Source organism: Oncorhynchus masou, chromosome 24 (assembly GCF_036934945.1).
Source record: "Oncorhynchus masou masou isolate Uvic2021 chromosome 24, UVic_Omas_1.1, whole genome shotgun sequence".
Taxonomy (NCBI): Eukaryota; Metazoa; Chordata; class Actinopteri; order Salmoniformes; family Salmonidae; genus Oncorhynchus; species Oncorhynchus masou.
The window spans coordinates 4,067,616-4,091,204 of record NC_088235.1 but is presented as its reverse complement, the minus strand read 5'-3'; the positions used below and the strand labels follow the sequence as shown (position 1 = coordinate 4,091,204).

The following is a 23,589-nucleotide window of genomic DNA, read 5'->3' as shown; positions in this document are numbered from 1 at the left end:
CTGTATGGTATTGGGTCTGTATTATAAAGGTGGTATTGGGTCTGTATTATAAAGGTGGTATTGGGTCTGTATTATAAAGGTGGTATTGGGTCTGTATTATAAAGGTGGTATTGGGTCTGTATGGTAAAGGTGATATTGGGTCTGTATGGTAAAGGTGGTTTTGGGTCTGTATGGTATTGGGTCTGTATGGTATTGGGTCTGTATTATAAAGGTGGTATTGGGTCTGTATGGTAAAGGTGGTATTGGGTCTGTATGGTATTGGGTCTGTATTATAAAGGTGGTATTGGGTCTGTATGGTAAAGGTGGTTTTGGGTCTGTATGGTATTGGGTCTGTATTATAAAGGTGGTATTGGGTCTGTATTATAAAGGTGGTATTGGGTCTGTATTATAAAGGTGGTATTGGGTCTGTATGGTAAAGGTGGTATTGGGTCTGTATTATAAAGGTGGTATTGGGTCTGTATTATAAAGGTGGTATTGGGTCTGTATGGTATTGGGTCTGTATGGTAAAGGTGGTTTTGGGTCTGTATGGTATTGGGTCTGTATGGTATTGGGTCTGTATTATAAAGGTGGTTTTGGTCTGTATTATAAAGGTGGTTTTGGGTCTGTATGGTATTGGGTCTGTATTATAAAGGTGGTATTGGGTCTGTATGGTAAAGGTGATATTGGGTCTGTATGGTAAAGGTGGTATTGGGTCTGTATGGTAAAGGTGGTTTTGGGTCTGTATGGTATTGGGTCTGTATGGTAAAGGTGGTATTGGGTCTGTATGGTAAAGGTGATATTGGGTCTGTATGGTAAAGGTGGCATTGGGTCTGTATGGTAAAGGTGGTTTTGGGTCTGTATGGTATTGGGTCTGTATGGTATTGGGTCTGTATGGTATTGGGTCTGTATGGTAAAGGTGGTTTTGGGTCTGTATGGTATTGGGTCTGTATGGTATTGGGTCTGTATGGTATTGGGTCTGTATTATAAAGGTGGTTTTGGGTCTGTATTATAAAGGTGGTTTTGGGTCTGTATGGTAAAGGTGGTTTTGGGTCCTGGGGCCGTAGTCATAAAGTATCTGAGGGGGAGTGCTGATCTAGGATCAGTTCTGCCTTTTAAATCATGATGATGAATAAGAGGGGGAACCTGATCTGAGATCAGCACTTAGTGAAAACGGGTCCTGGGCTGATTCTCCATTCACAGAAAACTCGTCTTTTGTCCGTCGTTTTCCTCTTTGTGGAATCATCTAGTTTCATCATCAGTCCTCTAACAGTCTGGGTGGAATCATCTAGTTTCATCAGTCCTCTAACAGTCTGGGTGGAATCATCTAGTTTCATCAGTCCTCTAACAGTCTGGGTGGAATCATCTAGTTTCATCAGTCCTCTAACAGTCTGGGTGGAATCATCTAGTTTCATCAGTCCTCTAACAGTCTGGGTGGAATCATCTAGTTTCATCAGTCCTCTAACAGTCTGGGTGGAATCATCTAGTTTCATCATCAGTCCTCTAACAGTCTGGGTGGAATCATCTAGTTTCATCATCAGTCCTCTAACAGTCTGGGTGGAATCATCTAGTTTCATCAGTCCATTCCTCTAACAGTCTGGGTGGAATCATCTAGTTTCATCAGTCCTCTAACAGTCTGGGTGGAATCATCTAGTTTCATCATCAGTCCTCTAACAGTCTGGGTGGAATCATCTAGTTTCATCAGTCCTCTAACAGTCTGGGTGGAATCATCTAGTTTCATCATCAGTCCTCTAACAGTCTGGGTGGAATCATCTAGTTTCATCAGTCCTCTAACAGTCTGGGTGGAATCATCTAGTTTCATCAGTCCATTCCTCTAACAGTCTGGGTGGAATCATCTAGTTTCATCAGTCCTCTAACAGTCTGGGTGGAATCATCTAGTTTCATCAGTCCTCTAACAGTCTGGGTGGAATCATCTAGTTTCATCAGTCCTCTAACAGTCTGGGTGGAATCATCTAGTTTCATCATCAGTCCTCTAACAGTCTGGGTGGAATCATCTAGTTTCATCAGTCCTCTAACAGTCTGGGTGGAATCATCTAGTTTCATCAGTCCTCTAACAGTCTGGGTGGAATCATCTAGTTTCATCATCAGTCCTCTAACAGTCTGGGTGGAATCATCTAGTTTCATCAGTCCTCTAACAGTCTGGGTGGAATCATCTAGTTTCATCATCAGTCCTCTAACAGTCTGGGTGGAATCATCTAGTTTCATCATCAGTCCTCTAACAGTCTGGGTGGAATCATCTAGTTTCATCATCAGTCCTCTAACAGTCTGGGTGGAATCATCTAGTTTCATCATCAGTCCTCTAACAGTCTGGGTGGAATCATCTAGTTTCATCAGTCCAGTCCTCTAACAGTCTGGGTGGAATCATCTAGTTTCATCAGTTCTCTAACAGTCTGGGTGGAATCATCTAGTTTCATCAGTCCATTCCTCTAACAGTCTGGGTCAATAGCTTCTAAAAAGTAGCATATTTTTTCCATGTCCTCCTTTCCACTCTATTTCCTGGTAGAGTGGAGTGTGATGTGGCCTGTCTGTCATTAACCTGAGTGGTTGTTCCTCTCATCTCCTCTATGTGTCAGGTGTTCCATCAGGTGAAAACAACACATTTCAAAGACTGCATCCTGACCTATTGATCTCCTGTCCCGTCCCTCTCCTCCCTCCCCTCCCCTCCCCATCTTGTCCCTCCCCTCCCCGTCCTGTCCCTCCCCTCCCTTCCCCGTCCTGTCCCTCCCCCCCCTCCCTTCCCCATCCTGTCCCTCCCCCTCCCTGCCCTGTCCCTCTCCTCCCTCCCCTCCCTTCCCCTCCCTCCCCTCCCCTCTCCTCCCCATCTTGTCCCTCCCCGTCCTGTCCCTCCCCTCCCTGTCCTGTCCCTCTCCTCCCTCCCCCCTCCCTTCCTCTCCCTGTCCTGTCCCTCTCCTCCCTCCCCTCCCTTCCCCTCCCTGTCTTGTCCCTCCCCTCCCTGTCCTGTCCCTCTCCTCCCTCCCCTCCCTTCCCCTCCCTGTCCTGTCCCTCTCCTCCCTCCCCTCCCCTCCCTTCCCCTCCCTGTCTAGTCCCTCCCCGTCCTGTCCCTCTCCTCCCCTCCCCTCTCCTCCCCTCTCTGATTTGGAATGAAGCACATACCTACTCTAATAACTCATTTGAATTTCAACTTGGCAACTTCAGATTAAAGCACTTTGTGTAATGCCATGTAATTAGACATTAGAGTCCTTCTCCTCTTAGAACAGATACACAGTACCAGTCAAAGGTTTGGACACACCTACTCATTCAAGGGTTTTTCTTATTTTTTTATATATTTTTTCTACATTGTAGAATAATAGTGAAGACATCAACCCTATGAAATAACACACATGGAATAATGTAGTAACCCAAAAAGTGTTCTTAAAATTAGCCACCCGTATTCACTATTATTCTACAATGGAGAAAATAGTAAAATGAATGAAAAACCGTGTCCATGGCACTGTACAAAATGAATGAGTAGGCGTGTCCATGGCACTGTACATATCATCAGAACATGTCAGACATCCTGTCTAGAACAGCACATAAGGGCTTCAACGTCGAGTCACTCTGCATGTTGGCTGTTTACACATGCAGAACTTCCTGGTTCTCTCTCCAGGCCTGTTCTACTCTACATCCATAGCCATGCAGAACTTCCTGGTTCCCTCTCCAGGTCTGTTCTGCTCTACATCCATAGCCATGCAGAACTTCCTGGTTCTCTCTCCAGGCCTGTTCTACTCTACATCCATAGCCATGCAGAACTTCCTGGTTCTCTCTCCAGGTCTGTTCTGCTCTACATCCATAGCCATGCAGAACTTCCTGGTTCTCTCTCCAGGCCTGTTCTACTCTACATCCATAGCCATGCAGAACTTCCTGGTTCTCTCTCCAGGTCTGTTCTGCTCTACATCCATAGCCATGCAGAACTTCCTGGTTCTCTCTCCAGGTCTGTTCTGCTCTACATCCATAGCCATGCAGAACTTCCTGGTTCTCTCTCCAGGCCTGTTCTGCTCTACATCCATAGCCATGCAGAACTTCCTGGTTCTCTCTCCAGGTCTGTTCTGCTCTACATCCATAGCCATGCAGAACTTCCTGGTTCTCTCTCCAGGTCTGTTCTACTCTACATCCATAGCCATGCAGAACTTCCTGGTTTCTCTCCAGGTCTGTTCTGCTCTACATCCATAGCCATGCAGAACTTCCTGGTTCTCTCTCCAGGTCTGTTCTGCTCTACATCCATAGCCATGCAGAACTTCCTGGTTCTCTCTCCAGGTCTGTTCTACTCTACATCCATAGCCATGCAGAACTTCCTGGTTCTCTCTCCAGGTCTGTTCTGCTCTACATCCACTGCCATGCAAATACTAAAACCTTCCCTGAACAACATGAAATAACGTATTCAGAGGTGGTATAGACAAAGGGTCGTAGCGACGGTTGTTGCCAGATGTGCACGACGCTCGTTCGTTCGTTGGCTCGCTCTGCCAACGTGTAACAAGCTATAATGTGGTGGAAGCGCTGGCTTTAGCTTGTCAGAGGAGGTCTTACCCATAACTCACGCCTTAACAAATGAGCTTTGGCTGAGAGACTTAGAGGGGGTGGCTGCTGTGGATGTTTACAATGTGGAGGAGCTGGGATGATCCTGTTAGAGATAAACAACAACACTACCACCAGCAGGAAAAACAGCTCTCCTTCCTAATGTACAATCCCCTGTGTGTGTGTGTGTGTGTGTGTGTGTGTGTGTGTGTGTGTGTGTGTGTGTGTGTGTGTGTGTGTGTGTGTGTGTGTGTGTGTGTGTGTGACTCTCTCTCTCTCTCCACACAACAAATGGTCTGTATGGATGTTTACATTTACATTTACATTTAAGTCATTTAGCAGACGCTCTTATCCAGAGCGACTTACAAATTGGTGAATTCACCTTCTGACATCCAGTGGAACAGCCACTTTACAATAGTGCATCTGTTGAAGGAGATGGCAAACCCCTCTCAGCCCACCTCCCTCCTCCCCCTCTTCTTCCTTCCTTCCTCCCCCTCTTCCTCCTTCCTCCTCTGCCTCTTCCTCCTCCTCCTACTCTGCCTCTTCCTCCAAGCCTCTTCCTCCTTCCTACTCTGCCTCTTCCTCCTCTTCCTCCTCCTCCTCTGCCTCTTCCTCCTCTTCCTCCTTCCCCTCCTCCTCTGCCTCTTCCTCCTCTTCCTCCTTCCCCTCCTCCTCTGCCTCTTCCTCCTTCCCCTCCTCCTCTGCCTCTTCCTCCTCTTCCTCCTCCTCCTCTGCATCTTCCTCCTCTTCCTCCTTCCCCTCCTCCTCTGCCTCTTCCTCCTCTTCCTCCTCCTCCTCTGCCTCTTCCTCCTCTTCCTCCTTCCCCATCTCCTCTTCCTCCTTCCCCTCCTCCTCTGCCTCTTCCTCCTCCTCTTCCTCCCTCTTCCTCCTCCCTCCTCCTCCTCCTCTCCTCCTCTGCCTCTTCCTCCTTCCCCTCCTCCTCTGCCTCCCCCTCCTCCTCCTCTGCCTCTTCCTCCTCCTCCTCATGGATGAATAAGTGAAGGAGAGTTTATAACTGGATGGTAGGATGGTGGTCCTGGGCCCTCAGTCATAAATCTATAGCCCATTAATCTCCTTTTAACTGCCGTCTTCCACAAACAAATGAGGGGTGCAGGAGGTCACCGATCGCCCCCCGATAACCACCACGTTTATCAATGAATCTAAGCTGCTGCTAACGGATGGGAAAACTCATTAAGGAAGGAGGCACTTCCTGATGGAATTATGCTCTGCAGGTAAAGAGGTTGGAGAGGGGTGGTGTGGAGGGGGTGGTGTGGAGGGGGTGGTGTGGAGGGGGCGGTGTGGAGGGGCGGTGTGGAGGGGGCGGTGTGGAGGGGGGCGGTGTGGAGGGGGCGGTGTGGGGGGGGGGTGGAGGGGGTGGTGTGGAGGGGGTGGTGTGGAGGGGGTGGTGTGGAGGGGGCGGTGTGGAGGGGGGGGTGGGGGGGTGGTGTGGGGGGGTGGTGTGGAGGGGGGGGTGTGGAGGGGGCGGTGTGGAGGGGGCGGTGTGGAGGGGGGGTGTGGAGGGGGTGGTGTGGAGGGGGTGGTGTGGAGGGGGGGGTGTGGAGGGGGTGGTGTGGAGGGGGCGGTGTGGAGGGGGGGTGTGGAGGGGGCGGTGTGGAGGGGGGTTGGAAAGGGTGGTGTGGAGGGGGTGGTGTGGAGGGGGGGGTGTGGAGGGGGTGGTGTGGAGGGGGCGGTGTGGAGGGGGGTGTGGAGGGGGGTTGGAAAGGGTGGTGTGGAGGGGGCGGTGTGGAGGGGGGGTGTGGAGGGGGTGGTGTGGAGGGGGTGTGGAGGGGGGTTGGAAAGGGTGGTGTGGAGGGGGTGGTGTGGAGGGGCGGTGTGGAGGGGGGCGGTGTGGAGGGGGGGTGTGGAGGGGGGTTGGAAAGGGTGGTGTGGAGGGGGTGGTGTGGAGGGGGTGGTGTGGAGGGGCGGTGTGGAGGGGGCGGTGTGGAGGGGGCGGTGTGGAGGGGGTGGTGTGTGTCTACTTGACGTAGGCCCCACACACACACACCAACACACACACACACACACACACACACACCAACACACACCCACACACACACACACACACACACCAACACACACACACACACACACACACACACACACACACACACACACACACACACACACACACACACACACACACACACACACACACACACACACACACACACACACACACACACACCAACACACACACACAGCAGCAATGCAGGGCCCCATGCATTGTCCGGGGCGGGCGGCGTGGACTCATAAGTGATGAGAGGGGTGATAGCAGGAAGCCAATTAAAATGAACATAATTACAAAGTCACCCCTGTGACGCTATGCAGGGCCTGATCAGAATAAACATACCTCAACAGACAGGACAGGAGGAGAAACATGAAGGAGGGAGCAGAGGAGAGGAGGGATGGAAGGGCAGAGGAGAGGAGGTTAGGAGGGGACAGAGGTGAGGAGAGGAGGAAAGAAGGGGGCAGAGGTGAGGAGAGGAGGGTGGAGAGGAGAGGAGGGATGGAGGGGCAGAGGTGAGGAAAGGAGGAAGAGAGGAGAGGAGGGAGGGAAGGGAGAGGAGTGGAGTGGAGAGACCAAGGGAGGAAGGAGGGCTGGGAAGACAGGAACACTATGACAAGGGATTTAAAAAGAAAGGAGGGAGGAGAGGTTGTGAGAGGAGAGGAGGAGGGAGGTGAGGTTGTGAGAGGAGAGGAGGAGGGAGGAGAGGTTGTGAGAGAGAAGAGAGGAGGAGGGAGGAGAGGTTGTGAGAGGAGGGAGAAGAGGTTGTGAGAGGAGGGAGAAGAGAGGAGGAGGGAGGAGAGGTTGTGAGAGGAGGGAGAAGAGGTTGTGAGAGGAGGGAGAAGAGAGGAGGAGAGGTTGTGAGAGGAGGGAGAAGAGAGGAAGAGGGAGGTGAGGAGGAGGGAGGAGAGGTTGTGAGAGGAGGGAGAAGAGAGGAGGAGGGATGAGAGGTTGTGAGAGGAGGGAGAAGAGAGGAGAGGAGGAGGGAGGAGTCTGATCAAAAAGGGAAGCCTCTCCCTGTTCTCTCTCTCTGACTCGTCCCAGGGTACAGGCCTTTATTAGATCCTGATCAGTTTGCCGTGGCCCTCTCTCTGTGGTGGCCCTCTCTCTGTGGTGGCCCTTTGTCTGTGGTGGCCCTTTGTCTGTGGTGGCCCTCTCTCTGTGGTGGCCCTCTCTCTGTGGTGGCCCTCTCTCTGTGGTGGCCCTTTGTCTGTGGTGGCCCTCTCTCTGTGGTGGCCCTCTCTCTGTGGTGGCCCTCTCTCTGTGGTGGCCCTCTCTCTGTGGTGGCCCTCTCTCTGTGGTGGCCCTTTCTCTCTGTGTGTGTATATGTGCGTGTGTGTGTGTGTATATGTGCGTGTGTGTGTGTATATGTGCGTGTGTGTGTGTATATGTGCGCGTGTGTGTGTGTATATGTGCGTGTGTGTGTGTATATGTGCGTGTGTATATGTGCGTGTGCGTGTGTGTGTGTGTATGTGTGTGTGTGTATGTGCGTGTGTGTGTGTATGTGCGTGTGTGTGTGTGTGTATGTGCGTGTGTGTGTGTGTGTATGTGCGTGTGTGTGTATATGTGCGCGTGTGTGTATATGTGCGTGTGTGTGTATATGTGCGTGTGTGTGTATATGTGCGTGTGTGTGTATGTGTGTGTGGGTATGTGCGTGTGTGTGTGGGTATGTGCGTGTGTATATGTGTATATGTGCGTGTGTGTGTATATGTGCGTGTGTGTGTATATGTGCGTGTGTGTGTATATGTGCGTGTATATGTGCGTGTGTGTGTGGGTATGTGCGTGTGTGTGTGGGTATGTGCGTGTGTGTGTATATGTGCGTGTATATGTGCGTGTGTGTGTGGGTAGGTGCGTGTGTGTGTGGGTATGTGCGTGTGTGTGTATATGTGCGTGCTTGCCTAGGAGAAGGTGTGTGTTACTGTGTGTGTGTGTGTTACTGTGTGTGTGTCTGTGTGTTACTGTGTGTGTGTATTAGTCTGAGGTCTGAGGCACTGCATCTCAGTGCTAGAGGCATCACTACAGACACCCTGGTTCAGCGGTCTGAGACACTGCATCTCAGTGCTCGAGGCATCACTACAGACCCTGGTTCAGCGGTCTGAGACACTGCATCTCAGTGCTCGAGGCATCACTACAGACACCCTGGTTCAGCGGTCTGAGGCACTGCATCTCAGTGCTAGAGGCATCACTACAGACACCCTGGTTCAGCGGTCTGAGACACTGCATCTCAGTGCTAGAGGCATCACTACAGACCCTGGTTCAGCGGTCTGAGACACTGCATCTCAGTGCTAGAGGCATCACTACAGACCCTGGTTCAGCGGTCTGAGACACTGCATCTCAGTGCTAGAGGCATCACTACAGACACCCTGGTTCAGCGGTCTGAGACACTGCATCTCAGTGCTAGAGGCATCACTACAGACACCCTGGTTCAGAGGTCTGAGACACTGCATCTCAGTGCTAGAGGCATCACTACAGACCCTGGTTCAGCGGTCTGAGGCACTGCATCTCAGTGCTAGAGGCATCACTACAGACACCCTGGTTCAGCGGTCTGAGACACTGCATCTCAGTGCTAGAGGCATCACTACAGACCCTGGTTCAGCGGTCTGAGACACTGCATCTCAGTGCTAGAGGCATCACTACAGACCCTGGTTCAGCGGTCTGAGACACTGCATCTCAGTGCTAGAGGCATCACTACAGACCCTGGTTCAGCGGTCTGAGACACTGCATCTCAGTGCTAGAGGCATCACTACAGACACCCTGGTTCAGCGGTCTGAGACACTGCATCTCAGTGCTAGAGGCATCACTACAGACACCCTGGTTCAGCGGTCTGAGGCACTGCATCTTAGTGCTAGAGGCATCACTACAGACACCCTGGTTCAGCGGTCTGAGACACTGCATCTCAGTGCTAGAGGCATCACTACAGACACCCTGGTTCAGCGGTCTGAGACACTGCATCTCAGTGCTAGAGGCATCACTACAGACCCTGGTTCAGCGGTCTGAGACACTGCATCTCAGTGCTAGAGGCATCACTACAGACCCTGGTTCAGCGGTCTGAGACACTGCATCTCAGTGCTAGAGGCATCACTACAGACCCTGGTTCAGCGGTCTGAGACACTGCATCTCAGTGCTAGAGGCATCACTACAGACACCCTGGTTCAGCGGTCTGAGGCACTGCATCTCAGTGCTAGAGGCATCACTACAGACACCCTGGTTCAGCGGTCTGAGACACTGCATCTCAGTGCTAGAGGCATCACTACAGACCCTGGTTCAGTGGTCTAAGACACTGCATCTCAGTGCTAGAGGCATCACTACAGACCCTGGTTCAGCGGTCTGAGACACTGCATCTCAGTGCTAGAGGCATCACTACAGACACCCTGGTTCAGCGGTCTGAGACACTGCATCTCAGTGCTAGAGGCATCACTACAGACCCTGGTTCAGCGGTCTGAGACACTGCATCTCAGTGCTAGAGGTATCACTACAGACCCTGGTTCAGCGGTCTGAGGCACTGCATCTCAGTGCTAGAGGCATCACTACAGACACCCTGGTTCAGCGGTCTGAGACACTGCATCTCAGTGCTAGAGGTATCACTACAGACACCCTGGTTCAGCGGTCTGAGGCACTGCATCTCAGTGCTAGAGGCATCACTACAGACCCTGGTTCAGCGGTCTGAGACACTGCATCTCAGTGCTAGAGGCATCACTACAGACACCCTGGTTCAGAGGTCTGAGACACTGCATCTCAGTGCTAGAGGCATCACTACAGACCCTGGTTCAGCGGTCTGAGGCACTGCATCTCAGTGCTAGAGGCATCACTACAGACCCTGGTTCAGCGGTCTGAGACACTGCATCTCAGTGCTAGAGGCATCACTACAGACACCCTGGTTCAGAGGTCTGAGGCACTGCATCTCAGTGCTAGAGGCATCACTACAGACCCTGGTTCAGCGGTCTGAGACACTGCATCTCAGTGCTAGAGGCATCACTACAGACCCTGGTTCAGCGGTCTGAGACACTGCATCTCAGTGCTAGAGGCATCACTACAGACACCCTGGTTCAGAGGTCTGAGGCACTGCATCTCAGTGCTAGAGGCATCACTACAGACCCTGGTTCAGCGGTCTGAGACACTGCATCTCAGTGCTAGAGGCATCACTACAGACACCCTGGTTCAGCGGTCTGAGGCACTGCATCTCAGTGCTAGAGGCATCACTACAGACCCTGGTTCAGCGGTCTGAGACACTGCATCTCAGTGCTAGAGGCATCACTACAGACCCTGGTTCAGCGGTCTGAGACACTGCATCTCAGTGCTAGAGGCATCACTACAGACACCCTGGTTCAGCGGTCTGAGGCACTGCATCTCAGTGCTAGAGGCATCACTACAGACACCCTGGTTCAGCGGTCTGAGACACTGCATCTCAGTGCTAGAGGCATCACTACAGACACCCTGGTTCAGCGGTCTGAGACACTGCATCTCAGTGCTAGAGGCATCACTACAGACACCCTGGTTCAGCGGTCTGAGACACTGCATCTCAGTGCTAGAGGCATCACTACAGACACCCTGGTTCAGCGGTCTGAGACACTGCATCTCAGTGCTAGAGGCATCACTACAGACACCCTGGTTCAGCGGTCTGAGACACTGCATCTCAGTGCTAGAGGTATCACTACAGACCCTGGTTCAGCGGTCTGAGACACTGCATCTCAGTGCTAGAGGCATCACTACAGACCCTGGTTCAGCGGTCTGAGACACTGCATCTCAGTGCTAGAGGCATCACTACAGACCCTGGTTCAGCGGTCTGAGACACTGCATCTCAGTGCTAGAGGCATCACTACAGACCCTGGTTCAGCGGTCTGAGACACTGCATCTCAGTGCTAGAGGCATCACTACAGACCCTGGTTCAGCGGTCTGAGACACTGCATCTCAGTGCTAGAGGCATCACTACAGACCCTGGTTCAGCGGTCTGAGACACTGCATCTCAGTGCTAGAGGCATCACTACAGACCCTGGTTCAGCGGTCTGAGGCACTGCATCTCAGTGCTAGAGGCATCACTACAGACACCCTGGTTCAGCGGTCTGAGACACTGCATCTCAGTGCTAGAGGCATCACTACAGACCCTGGTTCAGAGGTCTGAGGCACTGCATCTCAGTGCTAGAGGCATCACTACAGACACCCTGGTTCAGCGGTCTGAGGCACTGCATCTCAGTGCTAGAGTCATCACTACAGACCCTGGTTCAGCGGTCTGAGACACTGCATCTCAGTGCTAGAGGCATCACTACAGACACCCTGGTTCAGCGGTCTGAGACACTGCATCTCAGTGCTAGAGGCATCACTACAGACACCCTGGTTCAGCGGTCTGAGACACTGCATCTCAGTGCTAGAGGCATCACTACAGACCCTGGTTCAGTGGTCTAAGACACTGCATCTCAGTGCTAGAGGCATCACTACAGACCCTCTGGTTCAGAGGTCTGAGACACTGCATCTCAGTGCTAGAGGCATCACTACAGACCCTGGTTCAGCGGTCTGAGACACTGCATGTCAGTGCTAGAGGCATCACTACAGACCCTGGTTCAGGGGTCACAACTGGAGCTGATATAACCCTGGGATGGATCCCCCTTCTGACCCCACTGACCCTGGGATGGATCCCCCTTCTGACCCCACTGACCCTGGGATGGATCCCCCTTCTGACCCCACTGACCCTGGGATGGATCCCCCTTCTGACCCCACTGACCCTGGGATGGATCCCCCTTCTGACCCTCAGATAGTCCTACATGGTGTATTCTACTTCTGAATCTCAGATAGTCCTACATGGTGTATTCTACTTCTGACTCTCAGATAGTCCTACATGATGTATTCTACTTCTGACCCTCAGATAGTCCTACATGATGTATTCTACTTCTGACTCTCAGATAGTCCTACATGATGTATTCTACTTCTGACTCTCAGATAGTCCTACATGATGTATTCTACTTCTGACCCTCAGATAGTCCTACATGATGTATTCTACTTCTGACTCTCAGATAGTCCTACATGATGTATTCTACTTCTGACTCTCAGATAGTCCTACATGATGTATTCTACTTCTGACTCTCAGATAGTCCTACATGATGTATTCTACTTCTGACTCTCAGATAGTCCTACATGATGTATTCTACTTCTGACCCTCAGATAGTCCTACATGATGTATTCTACTTCTGACTCTCAGATAGTCCTACATGATGTATTCTATAGCATTCCTGGTGCTTTGACATTATTCTGTTAGATTAGCGTTGCCTTATCCTCTCCCCTCCTCTCTCCTCCCTCTCCTCTCTTCTCTTCTCCTCTCCTCTCTCTTCTCCTCTCTCCTAGTTTCCTCTTATCTCTTATCTCCTCTTATCTCCTCTCTTCTCACCTTTCGTTTCCTCTTATCTTGCCTTATCCTCTCCCCTCCTCTCTCCTCCCTCTCCTCTCTCCTCCCTCTCCTGTCTCCTCCCTACCCCCTCCTCTCCTCCTCTTATCTCCTCTCTTCTCCTCTCCTTTCGTTTCCTCTTATCTCCTCTCTCTTCTCCTCTCCTGTCTCTTCTCCTCTCCTCTCGTGTCCTCATATCTCCTCTTTCCTCTCCTCTATGTTCTCCTTTCCTCTCCTTTCCTCTCCTTTCCTCTCCTCTCTCCTCTCCTCTCTCCTCTCCTCTCCTCTCCTCTCTCCTCCCTACCCCCTCCCCTCCTCTCCTCGCCTCTCCTCTCCCTACCCCCCTCCTCTCCTCTCCTCTCCCCTCCTCTCCTCTCCTCCCTCCTCCTCTCCTCTCTCCTCCTCTCCTCTCTCCTCATCTCCTCTCTCCTCCTCTCCTCTCTCCTCCTCCTCTCCTCTCTCCTCCCTACCTCTCTCCTCCCAACCTCTCTCCTCCTCTCCTCTCCTCTCCTCTCCTCTCCTCCCTACCCCCCTCCTCTCCGCTCCTCTCCCTTCTCCTCTCCCCTCATTTCCTCTTATCTCCTCTTATCTCCTCTCCTTTCGTTTCCTCTTATCTCCTCTCTCTTCTCCTCCTGTCTCTTCTCTCCTCTCGTTTCCTCGTATCTCCTCTCTCCTCTCCTCTATGTTCTCCTCTCCTCTCATTTCCTCTTATCTCCTCTCTCCTCTCCACCCCTCTCCTCTCCTATCTTCTCCTCTCCTCTCCTCTCCCCTCTCCTCTCTACCCACCTCCTCTCCTCTCCTTTCTCATCCCTACCCCCCTCCTCTCCTCTCCTCTCTCCTCCCTACCCCCCTCCTCTCCTCTCCTCCTCTTCTCCTCCTCTCCTCTCCCCTCCTCTCCTCTTATCTCCTATCCCCTTATCTCCTCTCCTCTCCTCCCTACCCCCTACTCTCTCCTCTCCTCCCTACCTCTCTCCTCTTCTCTCCTCTCCTCCCTACCCCCCCCTCTCCTCCTCTCCTCTCCACTCCTCCCTCTTTCCTCTCCTCTCCTCCCTACCCCCATCCTCTCCTCCTCTCCTCCCTACCCCCATCCTCTCCTCCCCTCCCCCTCCTCTCTCCTCTCCTCCCTACCCTGCTCCCTCTCCTCCTCTCCTCTCTCCTCCTCCCTACCCCCTCCTCTCCTCCCTCTCTCCTCTCCTCTATGTTCTCCTCTATTTCCTCTTATCTCCTCTCTTCTCCTCTCTCCTCTCCTCCCCCTCTCCTCTCTTCTCCTCTCCTCTCTCCTCCCTACCCCTCTCCTCTCTACCCATCTCCTCTCCTCTCCTTTCTCATCCCTACCCCCCTCCTCTCCTCTCCTCTCTCCCTCCCTACCCCCCCTCCTTCTCCTCTCCTCCTCTTCTCCTCCTCTCCCCTCCTCTCCTCTTATCTCCTATCCCCTTATCTCCTCTCCTCCCTACCCCCTTCTCTCTCTCTCCTCCCCCCCCCCCCCTCCTCTCCTCCTCTCCTCTCCACTCCTCCCTCTTTCCTCTCCTCTCCTCCCTACCCCCATCCTCTCCTCCTCTCCTCTCCTGTCCTCCCTACCCCCATCCCTCTCCCTCTCCTCCCCACCCCCCCCCTCTCCTCTCCTCTCCTCTCCCTCCCTCCCTACCCCCCCCTCCCTCTCCCTCTCCTCTCCTCTTCTCCCTACCCCTCCCTCTCTCCTCTCCTCTCCTCCCTCCCCTCTCCTCTCCCTCTCCCTCCTCCTCCTCCCTCTCCTCCTCTCCTCCTCTCCTCTCCTCTCCTCCCTCTCTCCTCTCCTCTCCTCTCCTCTCTCCTACCTCTCTCCCTCCCTCTCTCCTCCTCTCCCTCTCCTCACTCCTCTCCTCCTCTCCTTTCATCTCCTCTCCTCCCTCTCTCCTCCTCTCCTCCCTCCTCCTCTCCTCCTCCTCCTCCCTCTCCTCCTCTCCTTTCATCTCCTCTCCTCCTCTCTCCTCCTCCTCCTCCTCCTCCCTCCTCTCCTCTTCTCTCCTCCTCTCCGTTCATCTCCTCTCTTCCTCTCCTCTCCTCCTCTCCTCTCCTCTCCTCCCTCTCTCATCTCATCTCCTCTCCTCCCTACCCCCTCCTCTCCTCTCTTCTCCTCTCCTCTCTCCTCCTCTCCTCTCCTTTCCCCCCCTCGGCCGCCCCTCCAGATGTCCTTTGGTTGTTGACACCGTCAGAAATAATGGAATCTCTTGTCTGTCGGGTTGTATTTTTGGCCCGACGCTCCACAGCGCTGTAAGGTGTGTGTGTGTGTGTGTGTGTGTGTGTGTGTGTGTGTGTGTGTGTGTGTGTGTGTGTGTGTGTGTGTGTGTGTGTGTGTGTGTGTGATAGCAGGAGGGGTTTTGTAATGAAGGTTTCCTTTTCATTTTTTTTACTATGGAATGTTTGTTGGGTCGAGGCGGAGGTTTTCTCTAATCCTGCCCCCGAGCCCAGAAACATAGATGTGTCAATTCTATTCCACACACACACACACGTACTTTGCTTTGGGCGAGACACCATCCCGTTTGATAAATTGTGTCTCTCCCCTCCCATCCTTGTGTCTTAAGGAAGCGTGTGTTTTTGTGGAGACGGATATGCTGTTTGTTCTGTTATTGACGGTCTGATGTTGAATTGTATGAATCCATCTATGTACCTTTATCTCTCTGTGGTCTAAAAACACAACGTTGGTTTATAAATTGAGAATGTTCATGTTTCAGAGTAGAATGCATTATTATTGATAGGGGTCACTGGGGGTCTCATAGCTATGTGCTTTACACACACACACACACACACACACACACACACACACACACACACACACACACACACACACACACACACACACACACACACCCTGTTCTTTGCCTCTGCAGTGAGTGAATATTTTTTGTGGTTAAACCTTTTGTTGTAGTGTGTGTTTTTTCCCACTCGATGCTACTCCCCGTCTCTCGCGGTCTAAAGGCCTCTTAGAGAGTGTGTGTGTGTGTTGTGCTGGTGTATGTGTGTCTCTCTCTGCTAGAGTGTGTGTGTGTGTGTCTCTCTGCTAGAGTGTGTTGTGTTGTAGTTGCTTTAATACCACCTGGTCTCTAATCCCAGGTAATTATGGACCTGAAATTACACAGCTACTTTAACATCACTTGAAAGGAGAAAGATGGCCTCAGGAGGAAGCTGACTGCCTGTCTGCCTGATCGACTGACTGCCTGTCTGCCTGATCGACTGACTGCCTGTCTGCCTGATCGACTGTCTGTCTGTCTGCCTGATCGACTGACTGACTGACTGTCTGTCTGATCGACTGACTGACTGGCTGACTGTCTGCCTGATCGACTGACTGACTGTCTGCCTGATCGACTGTCTGTCTGTCTGCCTGATCGACTGACTGACTGTTTGCCTGATCGACTGACTGTCTGTCTGCCTGATCGACTGACTGACTGTTTGCCTGATCGACTGACTGTCTGTCTGCCTGATCGACTGACTGTCTGTCTGCCTGATCGACTGACTGTCTGTCTGCCTGATCGACTGACTGTTTGCCTGATCGACTGACTGTCTGTCTGCCTGATCGACTGACTGACTGTTTGCCTGATCGACTGACTGTCTGTCTGCCTGATCGACTGACTGTCTGTCTGCCTGATCGACTGACTGTCTTTCTGCCTGATCGACTGACTGTCTGCCTGATCGACTGACTGACTGTCTGCCTGATCGACTGACTGTCTGTCTGCCTGATCGACTGACTGTCTGTCTGATCGACTGACTGACTGTCTGCCTGATCGACTGACTGACTGACTGTCTTTCTGCCTGATCGACTGACTGTCTGCCTGTCTGCCTGATCGACTGTCTGTCTGTCTGCCTGATCGACTGTCTGTCTGTCTGCCTGATCGACTGATTGACTGTTTGCCTGATCGACTGACTGACTGTCTGCCTGATCGACTGACTGACTGTCTGCCTGATCGACTGTCTGTCTGTCTGCCTGATCGACTGTCTGTCTGTCTGCCTGATCGACTAACTGACTGTCTGCCTGATCGACTGACTGACTGTCTGCCTGATCGACTGTCTGTCTGTCTGCCTGATCGACTGTCTGTCTGTCTGCCTGATCGACTGACTGACTGTCTGCCTGATCGACTGACTGACTGTCTGCCTGATCGACTGTCTGTCTGTCTGCCTGATCGACTGACTGTCTGTCTGCCTGATCGACTGTCTGTCTGTCTGCCTGATCGACTGACTGTCTGTCTGCCTGATCGACTGTCTGTCTGTCTGCCTGATCGACTGACTGTCTGTCTGCCTGATCGACTGACTGTCTGCCTGATCGACTGACTGTCTGTCTGCCTGATCAACTGACTGACTGTCTGCCTGATCGACTGACTGTCTGTCTGCCTGATCGACTGACTGTCTGCCTGATCGACTGACTGTCTGTCTGCCTGATCGACTGGCTGACTGTCTGCCTGATCAACTGACTGCCTGATCAACTGACTGCCTGACAGAGAGATATTGGGGGGGGGGGGGGGGTGAATGATTTACTACGCTGTCATAAACATTAGTCAAGTGGACTCCGGCTGATCTCCTTCAAACTATTTCCCCTCAAATTAATATTTCCACCTAATTTATTACATGACTTATTGTCACGCTCCCTATCATCTTGCTATGCTTGTTGTTTTCTCTTATTTATTCCTGTTCTGAGTGGCCCATCAGGCATCGCTTGGGTCGTCTAAAACGTGTGGTTGTATGGATGTTGGGAAAGGTTAAGGTGCTCTTTAAAGACGTGCCGGAAATGTCAAGTGTCTCCCTTCCCCTCCGGCTCTCCCTGCCCCTCCGGCTCTCCCTGCCCCTCCGGCTCTCCCTGCCCCTCCGGCTCTCCCTGCCCCTCCGGCTCTCCCTGCCCCTCCGGCTCTCCCTGCCCCTCCGGCTCTCCCTGCCTCTCTGTACTGAGAGAAAGAGCTTGAAGGAGACACTGAGGTAACAAGGTGCCATGAGAGTTTCCCTGTAAACTGGTTCATCTTGGATTCCCTTGACGCTGCAGAACAAGCTTTCACGCAGACACGCACAAACACATACTGAGACTCCAGGTATAGAAGAAAATGCTATAGACACATTAGCTAGCGTTCGTGGCCTGTAGCTGCTCTGAACGCCAGTATTCCTCCTCCTATAGCTTGTTCTCCATCTTATTTTGAAATGTTTTAAATAGCGAGCCACCATGTTTTGAGCTCGTACAGTGGCTAGGAAAAGTTTGTGAACCTTTTGGAAATATCTGGATTTCTGCATAAATTGGTCATAAAATTTGATCTGATCTTCATCTAAGTCACAACAATAGACAAAGTCTGCTTAAACTAATAACACACAAACAAGTATAGGTTTTCATGTCTTTATTGAACAGACTGTGTAAACATTCACAGTCCAGGGTTGAAAAGTTTGTGAACCCTTGGATTTAATAACTGTTTGACCCTCCTCTGGCAGCAATAACCTCAACCAAACGTTTTCTGTAGTTGGGGATCAGACCTGCACAACAGTCAGGAGGATTTTTGGACCATTCCTCTTTACAAACTTCAGATGTGCAGTAATGTTTTAATTGGACAGCAATGGCTTCTTCCGTGGTGTCCTCCCATGAACACCATTCTTGTTTAGTGTTTTACGTATCGTAGACTCGTCAACAGACATGTTAACATGTTCCAGAGATTTCTGCAAGTCTTCAGCTGACACGCTAGGATTCTTCTTAACCTCATTGAGCATTCTGCTCTGTGCTCTTGCAGTCATCTTTGCAGGACGGCCACTCCTAGGGAGAGTAGCAACAGTGCCGAACTTTCTCCATTTATAGACCATTTGTCTTACCGTGGACTGATGAACATCAAGGCTTTTAGTGATCCTTCTGAGATGTCTTTTGTTTGAGTCATGGTTCACATCAGGCGATGCTTCTTGTGAATGGAACTCGTTTTCTAAAGGGCAGTGCAGCTCTAACCAACATCTCCAATCTCCTCTCATTCATTGGACTCCAGGTCAGCTGACTCCTGACTCCACTTAGCTTTTGGAGAAGTCATTAGCCTTGGGGGGTTCAAATACTTTTCCCAACCTACAGTGTGAATGTTTAAAATTTGTATTCAATATAGACAAGAAACATACAATACTTGGTTTGTTATTAGTTTAAGCAGACTGTGTTTGTCTATTGTTGTGACTAAGATGAAGATCAGATCACATTTGATGAACAATTTATTCAGAAATCCAGGTCATTCCAAAGGGCTCACATACCTTGTCGTGCCACTGTAGCACCCAAAACTCATTGGGGTGGCAGTGTAGCCTCGTGGTTAGAGCATTGGACTAGTAACCGAAAGGTTGCAAGTTCAAATCCCCGAGCTGACAAGGTACAAATCTGTCGTTCTGCCCCTGAACAGGCAGTTAACCCACTGTTCCCAGGCCGTCATTGAAAATAAGAATTTGTTCTTAACTGACTTACCTAGTAAAATAAAGGTAAAATAAATAAAAAATTGTCCTGCTTCTCTGTTGTTCCTCTGCAGCAGGCATACAGAGGTCATATTTACCAGCTTACCATTCAATTCCTCTGTTCCTCTGTAGCAGGCTTACAGGGGTCATACTTACCAACATTAGAACAAGGTCAAGGTTAAGTTTAGGCATCAGCCAATTGAAGTCGTTGACGTCGTGTCACGTGATAGAACGCTCCCTAAATTGTAGCTGGTCCCATCAGTTAACCTGCCACAGGTTAGCCCTATGCTAACCTCCCCAGGGGGCAGTCATTATTTCCTGGAACATCTTCATCATCAGCCTATCAAATATCTTCCAACTTTTTTCTCCACAAATCAACAAAGCATTTCTTGATATGGTTCAACTCGGCCACCAGAGGAATTTTATAAACATCCAAGGTGGAGGTTTACTTTTGTTCCACTTGGTCTGTCGTAACTACCGATATGTTGCATGATGGATTGACTAAGCTACTAGCTACTAAAGGATGAACAAATTCTAAATGCATGTTTTCTCACATATGACAAGCTGTTGCTTATCCGTTTAACACACAGTCCATGTGCTTTTAGCGAATAAAGGACGTCTATACAATAGGTACATAGTAGAAAAGCAGTCAAACGGGTGACATCACTGCCAAGTGGCGTTCAGCAGCGCTAAGGCTCTTAACTCTGATTCTCTGTGAAGTGTGATTCATCACTCCAGTTTCCACTGCTCCAATGGCGGCGAGCTTTACACCACTCCAGCCGACACTTGGCATTGCACATGGTGATCTTAGGCTTGTGTGCGACAGCTCGGCCGTGGAAACTCTTTTCATGGAACTCCCGACGAACAGGCAGTTTGGAACTAGGTAGTGAGTGTTGCAACTGCGCGTTTCAGCAGTCGTCGGTTCCGTTCTGTGAGCTTGTGTGGCCTACCACCTTGCAGCTGAGACGTTGTTGCTCCAAGACGTTTCCATTTCACAATAACAGCACTTACAGTTGACCGGTGCAGCTCTAGCAGGGCAGAAATTTGACGAAATGACTTATTGGAAAGGTGGCATCCTATGGCAGTGCCAAGTTGAAAATCACTGAGCTCTTCAGTAAGGCCATTCTACTGCTAATGTTTGTCTATGGAGATTGCATGGCCGTGTGCTTGATTTTATACACCTGTCAGCAACAGGTGTGGCTGAAATAGCCAAATCCACTCATTTGAAGGGATGTCCACAATAGAAAAGGTGTGAATATCAGTAGTTCTATAGGCTATAGTCTATAGACTAGAATTAAGCAATAAGGCCCAAGGGGGGTTGTGGTATATGGCCGATACACCAAGGGCTGTTCTTCAGCACGACACAACGTGGAGTGCCTGGATACAGCCTTTAGCCGTGATATAGTGGTCATATGCCACACCCCCCAGAGATGCTTTATTGCTATTATAAACTGATTACCAACGTAATTAAGAGCAGTAAAAATACATGTTTTGTCATACCCATGGTATACAGTCTGATATACCACGGCTGTCAACCAATCAGCATTCAGGGCTCAAACCACCCAGTTTATAATACAGTACATACAGGGCCTTCAGAACTATTCACACCCCTGGACTTTTTCCGCATGTTGTTGTTTTCCAGACTGAATTTAAAATGGATTAAACGTAGATGTTTTATGACACACACAATAACCATAAAGTGGAATTATTATTAAATATTCCTTTAAGCATGGTGAAGTTATGAATTACATTTTGGATGGTGTATCAATACACCCAGTCACTATAAAGATACAGGCGTCCGTCCTAACTCAGTTGCCGGAGAGGAAGGAAACCTCTCAGGGATTTCACCATGAGGTCAATGGTGACTTTCGAACAGTTACAGAGTTTAATGGCTGTAATAGGAGATAACTGAGGATGGATCATCAACGTAGCTACTCCACAATACTAAACTAAATAACGGAGTGAAAACAAGCCTGTACAGAAATGTTTTTAAATATTCCAAAACATGCATCCTGTTTGCAACAAGGCACTAAAGTAATACTGCAAGAAATGTGGCAAAGTAATTAACTCTTTTGTCCTGAATACAAATGTTTGGGTCAAATTAATACAACCCATTACTGAATACCACTCTCCATATGTTCAAGCATACTGGTGGCTGCATCATGTTATGGGTATGCTTGTAATCGTTAAGGACTGGGGAGTTTTTCAGGATAAAAAAATAAACAGAATGTAGCTAAGCACAGACCAAATTCTAGAGGGAAACCTGGTTCAGTCGGCTCCTCACCAAACACTGGGAGATCAACTCACCTTTCAGCAGGACAACAACCCAAAACACAAGGCCAAATCTACACTGGTGTTGCTTACCAAGATGACAGTAAATGTTCCTGAGTGGCCGAGTTACAGTTTTGACTTAAAGCTATTGAAAATATATGTCAAGACCTGAAAATAGTTGTGTAGCAATGATCAACAACCAACTTGACAGAGTTTGAAGATTTTTGAGAAGAATAATCCAGGTGTGCAAAGCTCTTAGAGACCTACCCAGAAAGACTCTCAACTGTAACCGCTGCTAGAGGTGATTCTAACATATATTGACTTAGGGGTGTGAATACTTTTGTAAATTAGATATTTCTGTATTTCATTTTCAATACATTTGCAAACATTTCTTTAGAAAAAAAATAATATTTGTCATTATGGGGTGTAGATGGATGAGAAGAGCATCTATTTAACCCATGTTGAATTCAGGTTGTTACACAGCAACGTGGGTGATAAGTCCAGGGGTCTGAATACTTTCTGAAGGTACTTTACAACTGGGTGGAACAGCATCTCAACGTTGTGAAAGTGACCAGGGGGATACCTCGTCAGCTGTACAACAGAATGCCTTCAAACATTTCCCAGTGTTCATGAGCTGAAATAAAATATCCCAGAAATGTTTAATACGCACAAAAAGCTTATTTCTCTCAAACTTGTGAAACTGGAGGCCGCGCAATTCAAATAAATAATCATAAAAATGATGGATATTAAACATTTAGGTGCATACAAGTGTATTATATCGGTTGAAAGCTTAAATTATTGTTAATCTAACTGCACTGTCCGATTTACAGTAGCTATTACAGCGAAAGCATGCCATGCGACTGTTTGAGGACGGTTCCCCACATCAAAAAAAATTTCAACCAGCACAGGTTTCATAAATTCACAAATAGCGATTAAATATTCACTTACTTTTTGAAAATCTTCCTCTGATTTGTCATCCAAAGGGTCCCAGCAATAACACAGTGTGGCGTTTTGTTAGATAAAATCCTTCCTTATATCCCAAAAAAGTCTGTTTAGTTTGCGCCATTGATTTGTGGAATCCACTCGTACAACATGCAGAGAAAGGAATCCGAAAATCTACCCCTAAAACTTTGTTTCAAAGTCAACATACGTTTCTATTTACTCCTCAGATACCCTAAAATGTCATCAAACTATAATATTTCTTACGGAATGAAGTATGTTCAATAGGAAACCGATTTTAGCAGGTGTGTCTTGTCTTCATGTCGCGTCCATACACAAATTTCCAAGACTGATATTTCTTACTTGTTTTGGAAGTTACAAGCGTGAAACCTTGAACATAGACTGCTGACACCCTGTGGTAGCCATAGGAATTGCATCCTGGGAGCTAGAATTGAGCATGCCCTTACACTTGCCATTGTAAGAGCATGGTCTCTAAAAAAATATATATATTCTGGTTGGTTTTTCTTTGGATTTTCTCCTACCATATCTATTGTGTTATATTCTCCTACATTATTTTAACATTTCTACAAACTTCAAAGTGTTTTCTTTCCAATGGTACCAATTATATGCATATCCTGACATGCCCAAAGCATATACTTTGGGCATGTCATTCAGGTGGAAATTGTGAAGAAGGGGCCTAGCCCTAAGAAGTGTTTAATTTAGGAGACGTTTAGTTCTCATTTCGTGTTTCTCTCTTTCTCTCTTGCTCTCTTTCTTCCTCTCTCCCTCTCCCCCTTTCTTCCTCTCTCCCTCTCCCCCTTTCTTCCTCTCTCCCTCTCCCCCTTTCTTCCTCTCTCCCTCTCCCCCTTTCTTCCTCTCTCCCTCTCCCCCTTTCTTCCTCTCTCCCTCTCCCCCGCTCACGGCCTGAGGCCTCCTTTGTGTCTGTTTATACAGAGCTCTCATAATCACCTAACTTCTCCCTTGTCAGTCGTCTCAAATCCCCTTCCCCTCTTCCCTTTCTCCTCCATCTCGTCCTCCAACCCTTTCCTTCTCCCTCTCTCTTCCTCCATCTCTC

At 49.7% G+C, this 23,589-nt stretch overlaps 1 protein-coding gene across 1 annotated transcript in view; it reads left to right on the top strand.

The window, feature by feature from the left end:
- LOC135513365 (EH domain-binding protein 1-like) overlaps positions 1 to 23,589 on the top strand; it is a 311,950-nt gene that overhangs the window by 166,619 nt on the left and 121,742 nt on the right. The gene's annotated exons all lie outside the window — the stretch shown is intronic.